Source organism: Tasmannia lanceolata, unplaced genomic scaffold (assembly GCF_043159265.1).
Source record: "Tasmannia lanceolata isolate RefF3 unplaced genomic scaffold, GAP_Taslan_0.1 ptg000006l, whole genome shotgun sequence".
NCBI lineage: Eukaryota > Viridiplantae > Streptophyta > Magnoliopsida > Canellales > Winteraceae > Tasmannia > Tasmannia lanceolata.
In genome coordinates this window covers 39479983-39498103 of record NW_027518683.1, presented here as the reverse complement: position 1 = coordinate 39498103, position 18121 = coordinate 39479983, and the positions used below count along the sequence as shown (strand labels likewise).

Here is an 18121-nt window from a genome sequence, read left to right as displayed (position 1 = left end):
TCATAGGTGGATAAAAAAATGTGTGAGAGAGGGAGACAGATGGGAATCATACTAGATGCCCCTGTATGGCAAGGTTCATGAGGTCCCTTGCTTTGGTAATGAGATCGACAGGATCCTGACCGTTCATCTGTTAGGCCCCACCATTAACATGTCATTGAACATAAATCACTTCAATCGGACAGTCCTAAACACCCGATTGGACGGATGGGATTGTTTCATTAGAAGTAGATTTGGGACTATGAAAATTCTATGTTGTGGGGCCCACCTAAATGAATGGTCAATGTCGTGTTGACATCACATAGATGGGCCCAATTGGACGGTTAGGATTGTTTTGTTCGAAGTGGATTTGGGGCTATGAAAATTCTATGTTGGGGGGCCCAACTAATAAATGGTCAATGTCGTGTGGAATCAAAAGAGGTGGGCCCAATCATCTCATGGCAACTACAACGTAATTGCTTCGCACAGAATCCCTCTCATATGGAAAAATGTATTGAATGAGAAAGGAAATATGAGAGACTTTTGGAGCCATGACTAAGAAATGTCTAGATGTTACTGAGGATTTAAATGTTATCACATGAAAGAGTGGGTTGTGCAGCTCCATATTAATATATCTCTTGTCATAATAACATGAATACTATTCCTCTCTCTCTCTCTCACACACAGTAATATAAGCATAGGATTCCCTTCTCATCTAATAGAAAAAGTATACGACAATGCACGTTAGGTCTCCCAGAACAATGTGAGGATTGCAACAAACCATTTGCGTGCTCCAATTATTAAATTCATGCAGATCTATGCACCCACTTTATTCTAACAAATAATGTATAAGCTAATTTCCATATCATCATATTTGTAATTTGGTTATCATTTCATGAAGAAAAGTGGAGCCCACAATCTGAAGAATTGACTGTGTTAGGTTTTGATAGAAAACAAAAGGCATTACACAGTGTTTAGACATATGTGGGGACCCTCTTTTCGTCCCCGGGCCACCCCCTTATAGTGTAAAAGGAGTTATCATAAATACAATAGAGAAGGGTGTCCAGGGAAGAAAAGGGGTGATTATATCACTTTCCTCAATGCAATACATCTTGTGGCCTCATCATTGATTGGAAATGGCCCTAAAATCCTTTGTTGAATGATGATACTTGTTTGATTAGTGGTCTGCAAATGGACAGCTAGAGGGGAAATTGTCCTTGTTGAATGAGAAAATATCCATTGATGAGAGAGTTAAGATAGTAGAGACTTTTCCGCTACTCGCCCATCCATGATGGGAATGCACCATATGTAGAATCGACTACCGTGTGAACGGAGATCGGTCGATGAACATAGTTGGCTATCACAAGTCTGGCCTATTGCCCTTCGTCCCAACATCATCAGATGATTATAGACTTTTAATCAAGCATGATGAAAAAATGTCCTTTTAAGTTGTTTATAGCCAAACTTACAAATGAGATCTTCGTTCAGCACCGGACCTAGATCCACTGGTCGTTATGTACATCGACTACTGGATCCAATACATTGACACCATGCATTTAGATTGCCAAAACCAGGTGGTGGAATCTGCATCATGCTTCGATTAAGCCCGATTCAAGAGCTTCGTTTAAAAAATGAACAGAATCAAGGGGCAGAATTGACATCGAGGTGGAAACAGAAGGGGAAAGAACGTCAGAATCTATTTCCTGTCCCCATAGTCGGTATTCTGATCCCACTTTGGTCGGAATGAATTTTTAATTTAGTTTTTTTTTTTTTTTTCATTATGTTTACAGGAGAATCAGAATAGGATGTCGATTCTAATTCTTGATTCCAGAAATCGACCCAAGTGGCTAGTCACTTTACAATCCATGCATCCATTTGACCCTCACACTAAGCATTTTCTGGCAAAGACAAACACCCTCCCAGGTCCATTAATGACATGAATTAATGAGGATATGAGCTAACAAAACATAGATCGGAATCATGAATTGGGTTTGTTCAAATGAATTTCATATCATCATCCTATGTAATGCTTCATTCATGCAAGTATGAAAGTGATTGTTGTGCCAATAAGGAATAATGTTGATTCCTCTTATTACTTGACCCAAAAAATATGGGCTTTTCTTATTATGATCAGGATAAGAGATTCTTAGTTTTCTATAAAAAAAATGTTAGGAGATTCATTCTAGGGTACATGGAAAGTGAGAATCCTTGTCTCCTCCTTCACCCTTTCCCCCTAAGCTCCCATAAGCATCTAGATTTGAACTTGCTAGTCCATCTTCATCTATCGTGGGATCTAATGGGGGTTTTGCTAGAAACACCTAAGTGGTGTATGAACAAAACTCATTCAAATTATCGATCGTTTTCTACTCCATCCGATCATGTTCTACTAGAGACGATCTATATGATTACATGCTTAGTTTGAAGATTCAGGGAGAAAATTTGTCAAAATATGCTTATGCCCTGCAATTGGTTTGGACAGTAGAAATTATGATAAATATGGAAACAAGACGGTTTCAACACGATTGATAATACTAATTCACTCAAAAACTATTGAGATTTTTGTGATCTTTTGAGTGTTCACTTAACATCTAATTCACTTAAAAACTATTTGGGAGATTGGAGTAAACTCCAGTGTAGATTTTGAATTCACTGGGTTTTTCTTGAAAAACTCATTGATCTTCATTTTAGATGGTTGTTAGTCCCATGGAGAAAAAAAGGTAAAATCTTATGGAACGTATCTTTCTGGGCCAATATTTGGGTTCTATGGAAAGAAAGGAATGCTATAGTTTAAGGCTCCACTTGTTTTCCCGAGAAAGGAAAAGAAAAGGTTTCCCGAGAATCTTACGTGGCAATAGGAAAAGAAATCCAGGGAAACTGTGCAGGAAAAGGTTTCCCGCGCCTGTTCACTTGCGCAGGAATTGTGCAGGAAAAGGTTTCCCGCGCTTGTTCACTTGCGCAGGAATTGTGCAGGACAAGGTTTCCCGAGAAACTGCTTGCCCACTTTTTTCACTTGTTTTCTTGGGAAAGCAAATCCGACCAAAATAAAGGAAAAAGGAATCTCACACTTGTGAGAAAAGACTTATTTTCACAACATTTTTCCCAATTTCCATGTCAGATGTGACATTTTCCACCTAGGCTCCTTCAAAATCCGTGAAGAAAAGTGAACATGCGAATTTTAGCTTTCTTGGGAAAAAGGGGTGTTTTCCCGGGATTTGGTCTCCCTGGAATGCGAGTGAACATAGCCTAAGGGAATCTCTAAGACCCTAGGATTCCTCTATATCAAGGTAATAGCCTTGATGACTTTGGGGGTAGTATGGAGATCAAGAAACAAATAGTGCAAGAATGGACTCCACCGGCATCTGGGTTATTAAAGCTAAACTTTGATGGCTCTAGCTATGGGAATCCCAATCTGGCAGGGATCGTCAGAGTGCTAAGAAATGAGCATGGGGATGTTCCGTGGGCTTTTGCAGGTCCTATAGGAGTGGCCGACGCTTCAGAAGTGGAGGTGTGAGCCGTCTACCAAGGTCTCAAGTTGGTGGCTAGAGATCGCTTGCACAATATATTGGTAGAAGGGGACTCTAAGAATGCCATTCATTGGCTAACTAGCTCTCAAAAGAACTCTTGGTAGTTTGATAAGTTCTTCGATGAGGTACGAGACTGGATGGCTTCTTCCTCTATTTCATTTCATCATGTTAGTCGCTCCACCAACAAGGTGGCGGATAGTCTAGCCAGAGAAGGAGTATCTAAAGAGTCTCTGACGCTCTTTGAGTCTCTTCCCCCCTAAGGCTTGTACCTTTGTTTTTAATTCTTCTCGTTTGTCTGTGCTATTTGGCATCCTATGTATTTTGACCATCTCGGCCCTCTTTTCCTTACAATAAAGTTTGGCTTCCTTAAAAAAAAAAAAAACTATTTGAGATTTTTGTGATTTTTTACTGTTCGAAACACTCCCTTCTATCTACATCATCCTTTCGATCTCTCTCACTTACCACGATTCTACAACACCGTTTCAATCTGTGATGTAGAGAGAAAAGAGGAAAGTCATGGTAAACAAGAAGGGAAAGAGATTGAAAGATATACAAAGAATTTTTCTTATTAAAAAAAGGAGGAATGCTAAGGATAAGCGGTTTAACAGCCGCTTTAATATACTCGGTCGCTCCCCAGTACATGTGTAACACTTAAACTGCCAAAAGTAAACTGAAATGATAAATCCGCCCTCTTTTTTTCCCACTTGAGTACTTGACTAATATCCGGTCAAAAGTAACATGTTACTTTCTCAACCAGTCTCTCTCTCTCTTCCACCGTGAAAGACTATGCCCCTCTCCTCGCAATTCCAGAACTTTCCTTCCCCTTCCCATTTTTAGATAACTCTGCATTTTTGTTTTAATCCAAAAATGGGGCATTCTTGGATTAAAATTTATGGAATGTTTGGTAATTTTGATGGGCGCGTTGAATGTGTATAGAGAGATGAAGACCCCCCCTTCTATCTTCTTCCTCTTCCCACTTTTGCTATTCCTTTCCTTCTCTTAGCTATCTCCTTCCTCTTATTCTTCCTTTTATTCTTCCTTTTTCTCATTCTCTTCTTCGACATCATTCTTCCTTTTCCTGTCTTTATTCTTCCTCTTCTTTTCAGAGATAAAATATTGAATCTACATTCGTTACAAAGGAAGAAAATATTAATATTCAATCTCTAGAAAATATCGTCTAGTATAGAGCAGAAGGTTAACAAAATGATGTGAAAAAATAAGAAAATAAGAAGACTAAGAAAAAGGAGAAGATACTAATTCACTTAAAAACTATCTGGGAGATCAGAGTAAACTCCTGTGCAGATTTTGAATTCACTGGGTTTTTCTTGAAAAACTCATTGATCTTCATCTTAGATGGTTGTTAGTCCCATGGAGGAAAAAAGGTAAAATCTTATGGAACGTATCTTTCTGGGCCAATATTTGGTTCTATGGAAAGAAAGTAATGCTAGAGTTAAGGGAATCTCTAAGACCCTAGGATTCCTCTATATCAAGGTAATAGCCTTGATGACTTTGGGGGTAGTATGAATATCAAGAAACAAATAGTGCAAGAATGGAGTCTACCGGCATCTGGGTTATTAAAGCTAAACTTTGATGGCTCTAGCTATGGGAATCCCGATTTGGTAGGGATCATTGGAGTGCTTTAGAAATGAGCATGGGGATGTTCCGTGGGCTTTTGTGGGTCCTATAGGAGTGGCTGACGCTTCAGAAGTGGAGGTGTGAGCCGTCTACCAAGGTTTCAAGTTGGTGGCTAGAGATCGCTTGCACAATATATTTGTAGAAGGGGACTCTAAGAATGTCATTCATTGGCCAACTGGCCCTGAAAAGAACTCTTGGCAGTTTGATAAATTCTTCGATGAGATGCGAGACTGGATGGCTTCTTCTTCTATTTCGTTTCATCATGTTAGTCGCTCCGCCAACAAGGTGGCGGATAGTCTAGCCAGAGAAGGAGCATCTAAAGAGTCTCTGACGCTCTTTGAGTCTCTTCCCCCCTAAGGCTTGTACCTTTGTTTTTAATTCTTCTCGTTTGATCTGTGCTATTTGGCATCCTATGTATTTTAACCATCTCAGCCCTCTTTTCCTTACAATAAAGCTTGGCTACCTTTTAAAATAAATAAATAAAACTATTTGAGATTTTTGTGAGTTTTTACTGTTTAAAATACTCCCTTTTATCTACATCATCCTTTCGATCTCCCTCACTGAAATTTCAAGGGTGGTCCCGAGTACGTCAACTTATGAGGAGGGAAGAATTAGGTTGATAACAAGTTTTAACTCTTTTGAAAACTCAAACCCAATTTTGGAAATTAAGAGATCAACAATAAAATTCAAGCACACAAGTTAAATCTAAAGTGCAAATGCAAAATAAAGAGCAAGAGTAAGAGAGATTGCACCCGAGATTTAAAGTGGTTCGGTCCTCCAAACGCGAGGCCTACTCACTCCACCAACCAAACCCGTTGATGGCTTCACTATGTGATATTCTTAACTTCGGCGAAGATCGGTGCCGATTACAAATTCCGATTACCTTTAACCTTGGTGGCAATCTTCACCACGGAGAGTGGGCTACGCTTCTCCGAACACTCGCCCAATACAAGTTCTTTGAGTAAGAAAGAAAGAACAAAAATCCCTCACAAGGGTTTACAAGAATTGCAGAAGATGTACAAATTGAGCCTATGATCCAAATCCTAATCTTTAGAGGATGAGAGGCATAATCAAGTTTGATTCACTCTTTGGATGTTCAAATGGAGTTTTAGAGTGTTAGGATTGATGATTTGAATGTTTGGAATGCCCATATATATAGGAAAAACCAAATATAACCGTTCAATGGCATTGTTGTAATTCTAGGAAAAATCGCAACGGCTAAAAATCCGACCGTTGTAGCGTTCTCGGAGTTCCGAGAAAAAATCTCGGAGTTCCGGGAATACAAACAGAAGTTGGAAAAAAGTCTACTGGACCATTTCTCGGAGTTCCGAGAATATTTCTCGGAGTTCCGAGAATATTTCTCGGAGTTCCGAGAAGCCTATTTCATGCAGATTTTCATTTCTTGTTTTTAGGCTTCCAACTTAACACTAAGTTGGGATTGCTATGAGGGTTCCAAGGTGTTGGAACTCCACAAAGACAATCAGGGTGTGTATTTATTTACTTAATTATGCCTTTCAAAATCCTAAACTAGGATTGGATCTTAATACAATCTAATGTAACTTTGATCTTCAATGGATTCTTCAAGTCTTCATTTGTCTTGGACTTCGATGTCTTTGGCCTTCATGATGTGGTCCAATGAGATCTTCTTGGCCTCAATCCAAGCAATGTTGTCTTTAGCACCAATGTGATCTACAACTTAGACAATCAAACACATTAGTGATCATAAATCACTTGTGTATTGGAATCATCAAAATAAGATGGGAATGCCAAGGTGGAAACCATTGGGCTTACAATCTCCCCCTTTTTGATGATGGCAAGCACAAGAGATTTTCCAATAAAAGCATACATATTTTCCTTACACTAGAATTCTCTCCCCCTTTGGCATCAATCAAAAAGATTGGGGTAAAAGAGAAACAAAGGGATGAAATATTCATTTTTTAGCTCCCCCTTTTTCAAGGAAAAAGACAACCCTAGAACTCCCCCTATTTAGAATTTTTATTCAATATAAGAGGGGATATTTAATTAACTTTGAAAAAGATATTCAATTTTAAAGCAAAAGCCCCTAATCTAAGCACATATGAAGATAATCATATGGGGCTTTGGGAACCCAAGATTTCTTGGTTCCAACACTATCCCTAATCTTAGATGCACATTGGAATTGGTAATGACCATTTATTCCACAATAATGGCATCTAACATGAGGGTTAGATACTTTAGTCCTATCATATGCATGTTTAGGTATTTGACTAGTCTTCTTTAAGATTATGTCAATAATTTTGTCACCATTTAAGAACCCATGGAGACATAATCTTAACCTTTCATTTTCATTATGAAGATGGGTTATTTGATTTAGAAAATCATTAAATTCATCTTCATAAGATTTGGAAGAGCTTGCAACAACTTGGAGTTTTGCAACTTGGCAAGTTTTCTCATCCAAACAACCCTTAAGGGTTTCAATCTCAAGTTTAAAATTTTCAAGTTGTGCTTGAGATTTGGAAGAAGATTCATTTTTTAAAAAATTAAGTTCATTTCTAATTTTGAAATGGATTTCTTTTGAACTTTATTTTTAGAAATTTGAGAGTGCAAGGTTGAGCACAATTCATCATATGATATTTTTTCACTATCACTACTAGATGATAACACGAGGGGTTTGAATTTACATCATCTTCATGGGTGAGTGCCATGAAGCAAAGATCATCTTTCTTTTCTTCCCCTTCGCTTGAACTCTTTCCCGAGGTGCTAGTAGCATCCCATCCGGCGGCAAGAGCCTTATGTTTCTTCCATTCCTTCTTTCCCTTGTATTTTGAGGAAGATGACTTGAGAAGTGGACAATCCGGTCTTTTGTGTCCGGTCTTCTTGCAATTATAGCATCTTATTCCTCCTTCTACTTCACTTTCTTCTTTCTTCTTCGTTTTATCCTTTTTATGTTTCTTTCTCCATAAGCTTTTAAATTTTCTTAAAGCTTCTTCTTCATCGCTATCTGCTTCGCTAGAGGATGATGAGTTTGCTTTGGAGGCTTTTAGAGCTAGAGATCGACTCTCTTTTTCTTTCTCTTTCGGCTTCTTCTCCTCTTGTCGGCTAGTGAGGAGCATCTCATGGGTGATGAGAGATCCTACAAGCTCCTCCATGGTTAGCGTCTTGAGATTCTTTGATTCTTGTATGGCGGTTACCTTTGGATCCCAATATGGAGGAAGAGACCTAAGCAACTTACTCACAAGCTCATCAGTATGATAAGATTTACCAAGATTTGCTAATTCATTAGAAATTTTAGAAAAACGGGTATACATTTCGGAAATGCTTTTGTTTTGATCCATTCTAAACATTTCATATTTGCTCTTTAACAAGTTTATTTTGGAATCTTTAACTTGAGATGTTCCCTCATGGGTAACGGCAAGTGTATCCCAAATAACCTTGGCGGAATCAAAAAGAGCAACTCGATTAAACTCCTCCGTAGATAGGGCGCAAAACAAAGAATTTATAGCTTTGTAATTTAAATTTGCATGCCTTTTTTCTACGACATTCCATTCTTCAAATGGTTTGGAAGGCAACATGTATCCATTTTCAACAATGTGCCAAAGTTCCACATCTATCGAAAGAAGATAGATGCGCATCCTTGTCTTCCAATGTCCATAGTTGGACCCATTAAAGAAGGGAGGTCTAGTTGTAGAATGGCCCTCCGGAAGTCCGGTTCCATTTCTATCCGCCATTTCACAATTAGAAAGTTGCCAAAGATCTTATGATCTTTCCCTTGTTTGAAATTTTTAAAGAAAAACTTACCAAAGATTTATAGAAAAGAAAATCTTTTAAGAGCCTTTGCTCTGATACCAAGTGAAATTCCAAGGGTGGTCCCGAGTACGGCAACTTATGAGGAGGGAAGAATTAGGTTGATAACAAGTTTTAACTCTTTTGAAAACTCAAACCCAATTTTGGAAATTAAGAGATCAACAATAAAATTCAAGCACACAAGTTAAATCTAAAGTGCAAATGCAAAATAAAGAGCAAGAGTAAGAGAGATTGCACCCGAGATTTAAAGTGGTTCGGTCCTCCAAACGCGATGCCTACTCCACTCCACCAACCAAACCCGTTGATGGCTTCACTATGTGATCTTCTTAACTTCGGCGAAGATCGGTGCCGATTACAAATTCCGATTACCTTTAACCTTGGTGGCAATCTTCACCACGGAGAGTGGGCTACGCTTCTCCGAACACTCGCCCAATACAAGTTCTTTGAGTAAGAAAGAAAGAACAAAAATCCCTCACAAGGATTTACAAGAATTGCAGAAGATGTACAAATTGAGCCTATGATCCAAATCCTAATCTTTAGAGGATGAGAGGCATAATCAAGTTTGATTCACTCTTTGGATGTTCAAATGGAGTTTTAGAGTGTTAGGATTGATGATTTGAATGTTTGGAATGCCCATATATATAGGAAAAACCAAATATGACCGTTCAATGGCATTGTTGTAATTTCAGGAAAAATCGCAACGGCTAAAAATCCGACCGTTGTAGTGTTCTCGGAGTTTCGAGAATATTTCTCGGAGTTCTGAGAATTCTCGGAGTTTCGAGAAAAAATCTCGGAGTTCCGGGAATACAAACAGAAGTTGGAAAAAAGTCTACTGGACAATTTCTCGGAGTTCCGAGAATTCTAGGAGTTCCGAGAATTTCTCTCGGAGTTCCGAGAAGCCTATTTCATGCAGATTTTCATTTCTTGTTTTTAGGCTTCCAACTTAACACCAAGTTGGGATTGCTATGAGGGTTCCAAGGTGTTGGAACTCCACAAAGACAATCAGGGTGTGTATTTATTTACTTAATTATGCCTTTCAAAATCCTAAACTAGGATTGGATCTTAATACAATCTAATGTAACTTTGATCTTCAATGAATTCTTCAAGTCTTCATTTGTCTTGGACTTCGATGTCTTTGGCCTTCATGATGTGGTCCAATGAGATCTTCTTGGCCTCAATCCAAGCAATGTTGTCTTTAGCACCAATGTGATCTACAACTTAGACAATCAAACACATTAGTGATCATAAATCACTTGTGTATTGGAATCATCAAAATAAGATGGGAATGCCAAGGTGGAAACCATTGGGCTTACACTCACTTACCACGATTCTACAACACCGTTTCAATTTGTGATGATAGCATATAGCGGTCAACCATTGTGATGTAGAAAGAAAAGAGGAAAGTCATGGTAAAAAAGAAGAGAAAGAGATTGAAAGATATACAAAGAATTTTTCTTATTAAAAAAAGGAGGAATGCTAAGGATAAGCGGCTAAACAACGGCTTGAATATACTCGGTCGCTCACTAGTACATGTGTAACACTTAAACTGCCAAAAGTAGACTGAAATAATAAATCCGCCCTCCTCTTTTCCCGCTTGACTAATATCCTGTCAAAAGTAACATGTTACTTTCTCAACCGGTCTCTCTCTCTACCACCGTGAAAGACTATGCCCCTCTCCTCACAAATCTTGAACTTTCCTTCCCCTTCCCATTTTTAGATAACTCTGCATTTTTGTTTTAATCCAAGAATGGGGTATTCTGGTATTAAAATTTATGGAATGTCTGGTAATTTTGATGGGCGCGTTGAATGTGTATAGAGATGAAGACCCCCCCTTCTATCTTCTTCCTCTTCCCACTTTTGCTTCCTTTCCTTCTCTTAGCTATCTCCTTCCTCTTATTCTTCCTCTTCTTCCTTTTATTCTTCCTTTTTCTCATTCTCTTCTTCGACATCATTCTTCTTCCTTTTCCTGTCTTTATTCTTCCTCTTCTTTTCAGAGATAAAATATTGAATCTACATTCACAAAGGAAGAAAATATTAATATTCAATCTCTAGAAAATATCGTCTAGTATGGAGCAGAAGGTTAACAAAATGATGTGAAAAAATAAGAAAATAAGAAGACTAAGAAAAAGGAGAAGATACTACACTACCCCTAAATACCTTTTTCTTTTCTTAAAACTTTACATATGTACTACCACAAAAAAACAAATTTATTGTTCCGAATTACATTTTTAGGATTCTAAATTGGCTATTTTACCGTTCTAATTTGCAATATGGAAAACTACATTGAATACTCAATGCCGCCAGATGAGCAAATTTAGCACTATAAATAGGCCTTTTACTGTTCTAAATTTTTTTCACTATCGAAAATTTTTCCACACTAAAAAATTAACTAAGAGGTAAAAAAATTTAGAATAGTAAAAAAGCTCCCAAATATAGATTAGCTTGTTGGATTGTAATCTTTTTGGCTTTTTTTCTCTTAGTTAAAATTTTATCTTTTCTCTCGGTTTGGTCTACTACTATGCGGGATGTAATGTTTATTCCAATCTAGCTCCTACTCAGGTGCTTGTTCCCTTTATTTTTAATTCAATTTGCTACAGAAAAGAAAAGAAAAAGTAGAGGAAAACATGTTCCCAAACCTACAAATTGAGATTCAAACTATTCTCAGCCCTGAAGATCTTGTTTTGAAACGAATGGGTGATTTGTGTGACATTTTTTTTTTTTTGATGCCATAGGGTATCCCCACCCCACTTCGTGGGGCGGGACTAGTCCCTAGGGATGCACGTAGGCACCCGGTAGACCACGCGCATCGGTTGAACAAGGGGGGATTCGAACGCTCGTCACTGGGGAGCATACCCATGACTTTACGCCAAAGAGCCACACCCTCTCGGGTTATTTGTGTGACATTTAAGCTATGGCACTGCCATTCTGATTGACTATTGAGAGCATCCTGGAAAAAATTAATAGTTTGTTAAACATCTAGCAATGTTCCCCTTCCCTCTGAGATTTGATCTCTTTCCTTAAGCACCTTTTGTGTTTTGAATTTTCCTTTATGTTTAGCCTAAGGAGAATTTATATCATGGGTGGCCGTGAAAACACGTGAAGTCTAAAAAAGTAGGTACGGCCCACTTTTTTTGATGATCCAAACCTTTCATCTGTTTGGACACAACATAAATAGGTTGTGCCCCAAAAATCATTTCCATAGGATGATCCTAACCCTCCGATCTGAACTGATTTGAAAATGGAGATTTCCAAAAATCATTTATGGAATCTTCTACAGATCAGAGGGCTAGGATCATCCTTTGGAAATGATTTCTTGGGCACAACCTAATTACGTTGTGCCCAAACAGATGAACGTTTGGATCATAAAAAAAAGAGGGCCGTACCTACTTTTTTTAGACTTCACGTGTTTTCACGGCCACCCATCATATAAATTCTCTAGCCTAAGTTGCCTAGTTAATTCACTTTCCCATTTAGTAGGTAGTAATTTTGGGATACTTGCCATCTTTCTCAAGATGCAGGGAGGAAAATATATTTGTATTTATTCTCATAATTGATGGAATAAAGACAGCTCCAATTTTCTGAGGACAACATCTCTCTCTCTCTCTCTCTCTCTCTCTCTCTCTCTCTCTCTCTCTCTCTCTCTGGGTAATTGCCATCTGATTGGTCAAGAGCCTATCATAGTTTTTACAAGCCGATTACTAAAAGCACAAAGAAAAATGGCGTGCCATTGCTGAAATGAGGGAATGTGGATATTAATTCCATGGTTTATTATTTTCTACCCCATTTAAATGAATGAAATTCCATGACAGAACAAGAGCTCTCCTAAATAAAATAGCAAAAGTGCCTCCCAAGCAGCTATTGCTCATTTTAAGAGACTAGTAAAAGTGCACATGCGTTGCACGTGAAACTAAGGTATTAAATAATAAAATTTAGTAAAGACTTGCTTCACAGTTATATTAATAACATCACAATTCAAATAAGAAGCATCCTAGTAAACGAATAGATTCTACTCTTCAGTTGGCACGATCCATTTATGTACTAATCTTATCCATGGCGAAGATTCTACTCGTCAGTAGGCATCCATTTATGTACAAATTTTGTCAATGAATTCTCTGGAATCGTTAAAGACTGTCTGGGTCACTGCTAATGACAGCAAAGGCGTCACTGGCTTTTTGCAAGGGCACCTTCAGTTCAACATTAACAAAAGAAAGCAGTACGATTATCATGCATGTGCGGTAGGCAATAGAGCAACCACCCATAGAAATTATGATCAAATAAAACCTGATCCCATCTCCAGCTGGTTTGCCACTTCTTGAATATCGAAAACTTTGGCCTTCACCCTTCACCCTTCACCGATTGATTTCACCATACCACTCCAGATCTGTCGAACAACAAGAAATAAATCCCCAATTCCCCTACAAGCTCCTCATGAAATGAAAATGAAAATGAAACTGACAACAACATCTCATTGTATTTTTATTATATCATCATTTCATTATACTGCTCACATTCATCCTATTGGATACATCGTTGACATGCCAGTGTCATGTAGTTAATGTTATGCAAGTCTCCATGCAAATTGGCCATTTAAGGTATCAAACTATTGGGGAATAAAGCAGGTGAGACACATACCAGTTGTGTCCTGAGTCACGTTTGTAGGTGCTGACTGGCACTCCTAAAGGGTGACCAATGTTTGTGCCTGTAGCATCAAGGCTCCAGTGTGCTTCTGATCCAGCTCAAGCACCGATGTACATTCCTCTGCTGCCTAATATGTTCGTTGGCTCATCAGTTAAATCCACTAAAAATGTGTAAAGGCAAACCAAACATAGGAAAAAGAAAACATGGATTATGACTTTATCCTGTCTAGTGCTATGCTGTAAGGTTCCAGTTTACACATTTTTGAGGCCATCACTACTTTTGGATGTATCCGTTCCCATAATCGGAAACAGCTAAAACCAAAGCCCATATCTATGCTACCAAGGTTTAATATAAAAAGTATAGCAAAAATGACAAAGATCTAATACAAAAAATGAGCAATAGCAAATTTATCTAAATAAAATTAGATAGAAGATTATTTTTTTTGAAAATTGGCTTTTATTAATATATAGAAAGCGAAGAGGGGACAAGGTGTCCCCATCCAAAATACATAGGCTCCAGCCCAATACACTTACAGTAAATGAGTAATAAAATTAGATAGAAGTTTACAACATACATTCTATGAACTAATGTAAGAAATAAATCAATAATTTTTAAAACGGCCAAATTACAAGTTAAAATTTACACCTATAAAAATGGATATGATTGTTGAATAAAACTAAAACAGATTAAAAGGAAATGAAAAGAATAGAGTTTCAGGATACTATGAACCTATATATACATTGTTATATCAAGATAACCAAATAAAAAATGAGATAGTAAGATACTTGGATAACCATGTACAGAAAACAAGAGAGGAGACATAAGGGCCATCCAAAATCCAAATTGCAGACCCATTCACAGAGGGATGCAAACAATAGTATTCACACATCAATCCCAAAAAAATAAATTAACCAAGATAATGCTTCTCACAAAAGTCACCCGTGATAAAAGTAAAACCCTTGATCTTGTATGTTGCCACGTCCAATGATCATTATTAGCTCAAAATAATGATCAGGAAAAGACAATTCTTGAATGTGAGTTGAATAATGGATGGGGCTGAGTTCAATTACTCACCGAGGAAAGATGATAGCCAAAAAATATGAATTGATGAAAATTTCCGGCATTATTTCACCACGGATCTGGTTCATTTGATTTCTGAGGTAGAACTTTTTAAATATTTAGTGTCACAACCAATTTATCAATAAGATTAGCCCAATGGCCTCCCATTCTCTGAATTTCAAAGCACTTATATCCCTCAAAATATATATAAAAGAACAAGGTCCAGCTGATTTCTTTCCACATCACATCCCTGATGGATCAAACAGAGAGATTCAGAGGTTTTTGTATGATGTATTGAAGCTTGAGCTGCTGCTTCTTGCCAAGGCTTGTACAAATCTTCCTCACAAAAGGTGCAACCTCTCCATCACATATCCCTTTCAACAAAACCAACACTCTTTTGGGAAGAACAGACTCCAACTCAGTTTCAAAGCTATCCACGCTGGAATGACTCGTTCTATTGCATGAGCTCAAGCATCCAGATCTAGAAAAGTGGCCCAAGACCGATTCCTTAAATTCTTGCATTTTACCTGAATGGTTGACTCGTTATCTGTGATTAGCCCTTGAATAGTGTGAAGGCACTCATGAACCACTCTACCGTCTGAGAATTTTCTAAGTAGCTACAGATACAATTCATAATCTGGGAAAAAAGAGAGATAGCAAATTAGTTAAAAGTATGATATTCGATCATGAACTAACCAACAATAATATTTTCATTAAGTTGAAGTAAATCAACTTTATTTAATAGTAAATATAAAAAAGATACTTATGTGGATAAATATTTTATGTTTAATTAAATTACGTTGCAGAAATAAATATTTAGTGATCCAATAATTTTATTTTCTGTTGGACTACTTACAGATGAAGTGATCTTTAATAGGCCTTAGCTCCACGTACTTCTCGCAATCATTTCCATGAATACATTCTCTACAAAGCGTACATTTCTTGTCAATTTTGCATAAAGCTACCAATAAAGTGCCATGAAATGAGCATGGGAAAAGAAATGGAAAAAAAAATTATTTAGTAATATACCCAAATGTTATTTATATCTTGTCAGTTTTGCATAACGCTAGCAATAAAGTGCCATGAAATGAGCATGGGAAAAGAAATGGAAAAAAATCATTTAGTAATATACCCAAATGTTATTTAGAAGATAAAGCATTTCCATTACAAAACAGGAATATTCAGAGGAAGTTGTTCCAACCGCTGCAACCAAAGCAAAGATAAGTAATATTTCTACCCTTTCACCATTATACAACACTTATGTGGCTTTGTGATGCCAAGGGAAACAAATAAAAAATTCCATAATCTTGCCAAGGATAAGGTAGCTCACCACTGGCAATAAGACACTAACTGGGCACTTTTTTTACAAGCTCCTCTGCTTTATCATCTTCAACTTCTTTCAGTAATACAAACCAATTAAACAAAACCATAGGAAAAAAAATAAAAGTCAGATGCAAATACTTTTTTACCAAAAATTGAAGACGTTTTAAAGATCTGAGGATGGATTTTGAAGTTCTGATTAAGAGATATTTTAAAGTATTAGATTTTTATAGATTTTAAACAATTATATTTTTAAAAGAGGTAGCAGAGATTTCAAAGAATTTGTTCTGAAACAAAAAAAAAAAAAAAAAAAAACCCTTGAAGAGAGATTGAAAGAGAGAGAAATTGAGAGACTGAGAGAGGGGGGATTGAGAAAGACAGATATAGAGATAGATTGAGAGCGAGCATACCTGGAAAAATCGCTGGTAAAAATTGTCGGACTCGCGACAGGGGAAACCCGAGAGTAGAGATGCGTTTTGATACCCAAAAAAAGCCCTAGAGAAGTCTGCTGTTTCGATAAAGAAGTAAAGCTGTAGTTGAAATATGCATGCGAGTCACCTGGTGAGAAGATGAAAATGCATGAGAGACACCTAGCAAATACCCAGAGCAGAAACAAAAAAGGAGAGACATCTGGCAGGATTTATGCATGCGAGACACCTAGCAAATACCCGTAGCAGTGTAGCAAAAGGAGAGACAACTGGCAGGATTTTTGGACGTATTCTAGGGGTAAAAGCACAGACTGAAACGACGATAAGGCCCTAAGGAAAGGGGATATATCCGGAAGTTGTAGGAAATCAGAACTGGGACTTAAATGGGATTTGTGCAAAAGTTGGTTGACGAATTTTCCTTGGTTTACGCTTTTAGAATAGTAAGGATTTTCTGAAGACTAGCTCCCATAGCAAAGATAGAATGAAAAGATCAGCTATTGGCTCTTATGCTTCTGATTGCTTATCAACCAAGCTGTTACCCACCTCTCCCTCTGAGGGACCAGTTCCAACTCCTTTCGTAGCCTCAAATCAAAGTCCGGCATGTGCCCAAACCCATAGAATATTGCAATCTTCTTGTGCCCAAGAGAGATTGCCTCTAACAGAGCCCACTTTGCCGCCTTATTCCTTTCACCAATGAGAACAGTGTTATTCATCTTGTCCTTCCTCCTCCTTCACAAACAAGCATCCAATTAGAAAAGTATTTAGTACAATGAGGATTGGCATTAACGTTTTAATTATTTGGGGGATTTGCTAGTGTCCATCGCAGAAGGCATTTTGCGGATGAGCTGTTGCATGTGAGAGCAGCCACACAGGCTCAATTTTAAACAGATTTTGTCTTCATTCATGAGCTGGCTGCTCTCAAATGCAACAGCCCATCTGCGAAATGCCTTCTGTGATGGACACTAGCAAATCCCTTTATTTGGACATTGATTGTAAATGAATTAACTAGAAAGGAGGTATAATTTATGCATACAAGAGTTGTCAGGGCTTACAAAGAGGTAATTTTCTTCGCAATCTTAACCTTCATTGCGGAACGGAATTTTTTTTTTGAAGAATCCACGGATATTTAACATTGCAAGGAAAATTAGCCTAGGTAATATTAAAATTAGATCACGTACTTGCCACATCTCCCGTGTAAGTTTTCTTTTCAAGGAGCATTCTCCTTTGGCGGTGCTGAAACAATTGAATAGAAAAGTATTTAGCAATGTGAGGAGGGAAATTAACAAAGCAAAGGAATGAGGATAACAATTCCCATCCCTTATTTACCTTAGCGCACCACATTAACAATCTAGATCTATATTACATGATTCATTGATTCACTCAATCCCATGTCATGTTGCAAACTGGTTCATAATTAATACAACTGGTGATATTACACCAAAACTAAAAAATTAGTAATCACATGAAAAATATACGTTTGACTCCCAATTTTGAATTCCCACTCCCAATTTTAATTCCCACTTTCATATTTCGAACACTTGCAAATATATATATATATATATATATATATATATATATATATATATATATATATATATATATACACACACACACACACTAGCAAAAAACCTCATGCGATGCACGGGCCGACAAAGAATTGTACAGACCACATCATAGGTTGATCTAAACCGTCCATGTGATGGAACACAACATAAATAGGTTGTGCCCGTAAAATAATTTCCATAGGCTGATCCTAGC

At 37.5% G+C, this 18121-nt stretch overlaps 2 long non-coding RNA genes across 2 annotated transcripts; both read right to left on the bottom strand.

Annotated features, from left to right (window-relative positions):
• Positions 1–12813: 12813 nt before the first annotated feature.
• On the bottom strand, positions 12814–14739 carry LOC143878593 (uncharacterized). The gene is made up of 3 exons (XR_013251032.1): positions 14631–14739; positions 13551–13683; positions 12814–13299 (listed from the first exon to the last, which is right to left on the bottom strand). It is a non-coding gene; the product is annotated as an uncharacterized LOC143878593 (long non-coding RNA).
• Positions 14740–15469: 730 nt separating this feature from the next.
• On the bottom strand, positions 15470–16409 carry LOC143878703 (uncharacterized). Its single transcript, XR_013251084.1, has 3 exons — positions 16346–16409; positions 15946–16011; positions 15470–15539 (listed from the first exon to the last, which is right to left on the bottom strand). It is a non-coding gene; the product is annotated as an uncharacterized LOC143878703 (long non-coding RNA).
• Positions 16410–18121: the final 1712 nt, after the last annotated feature.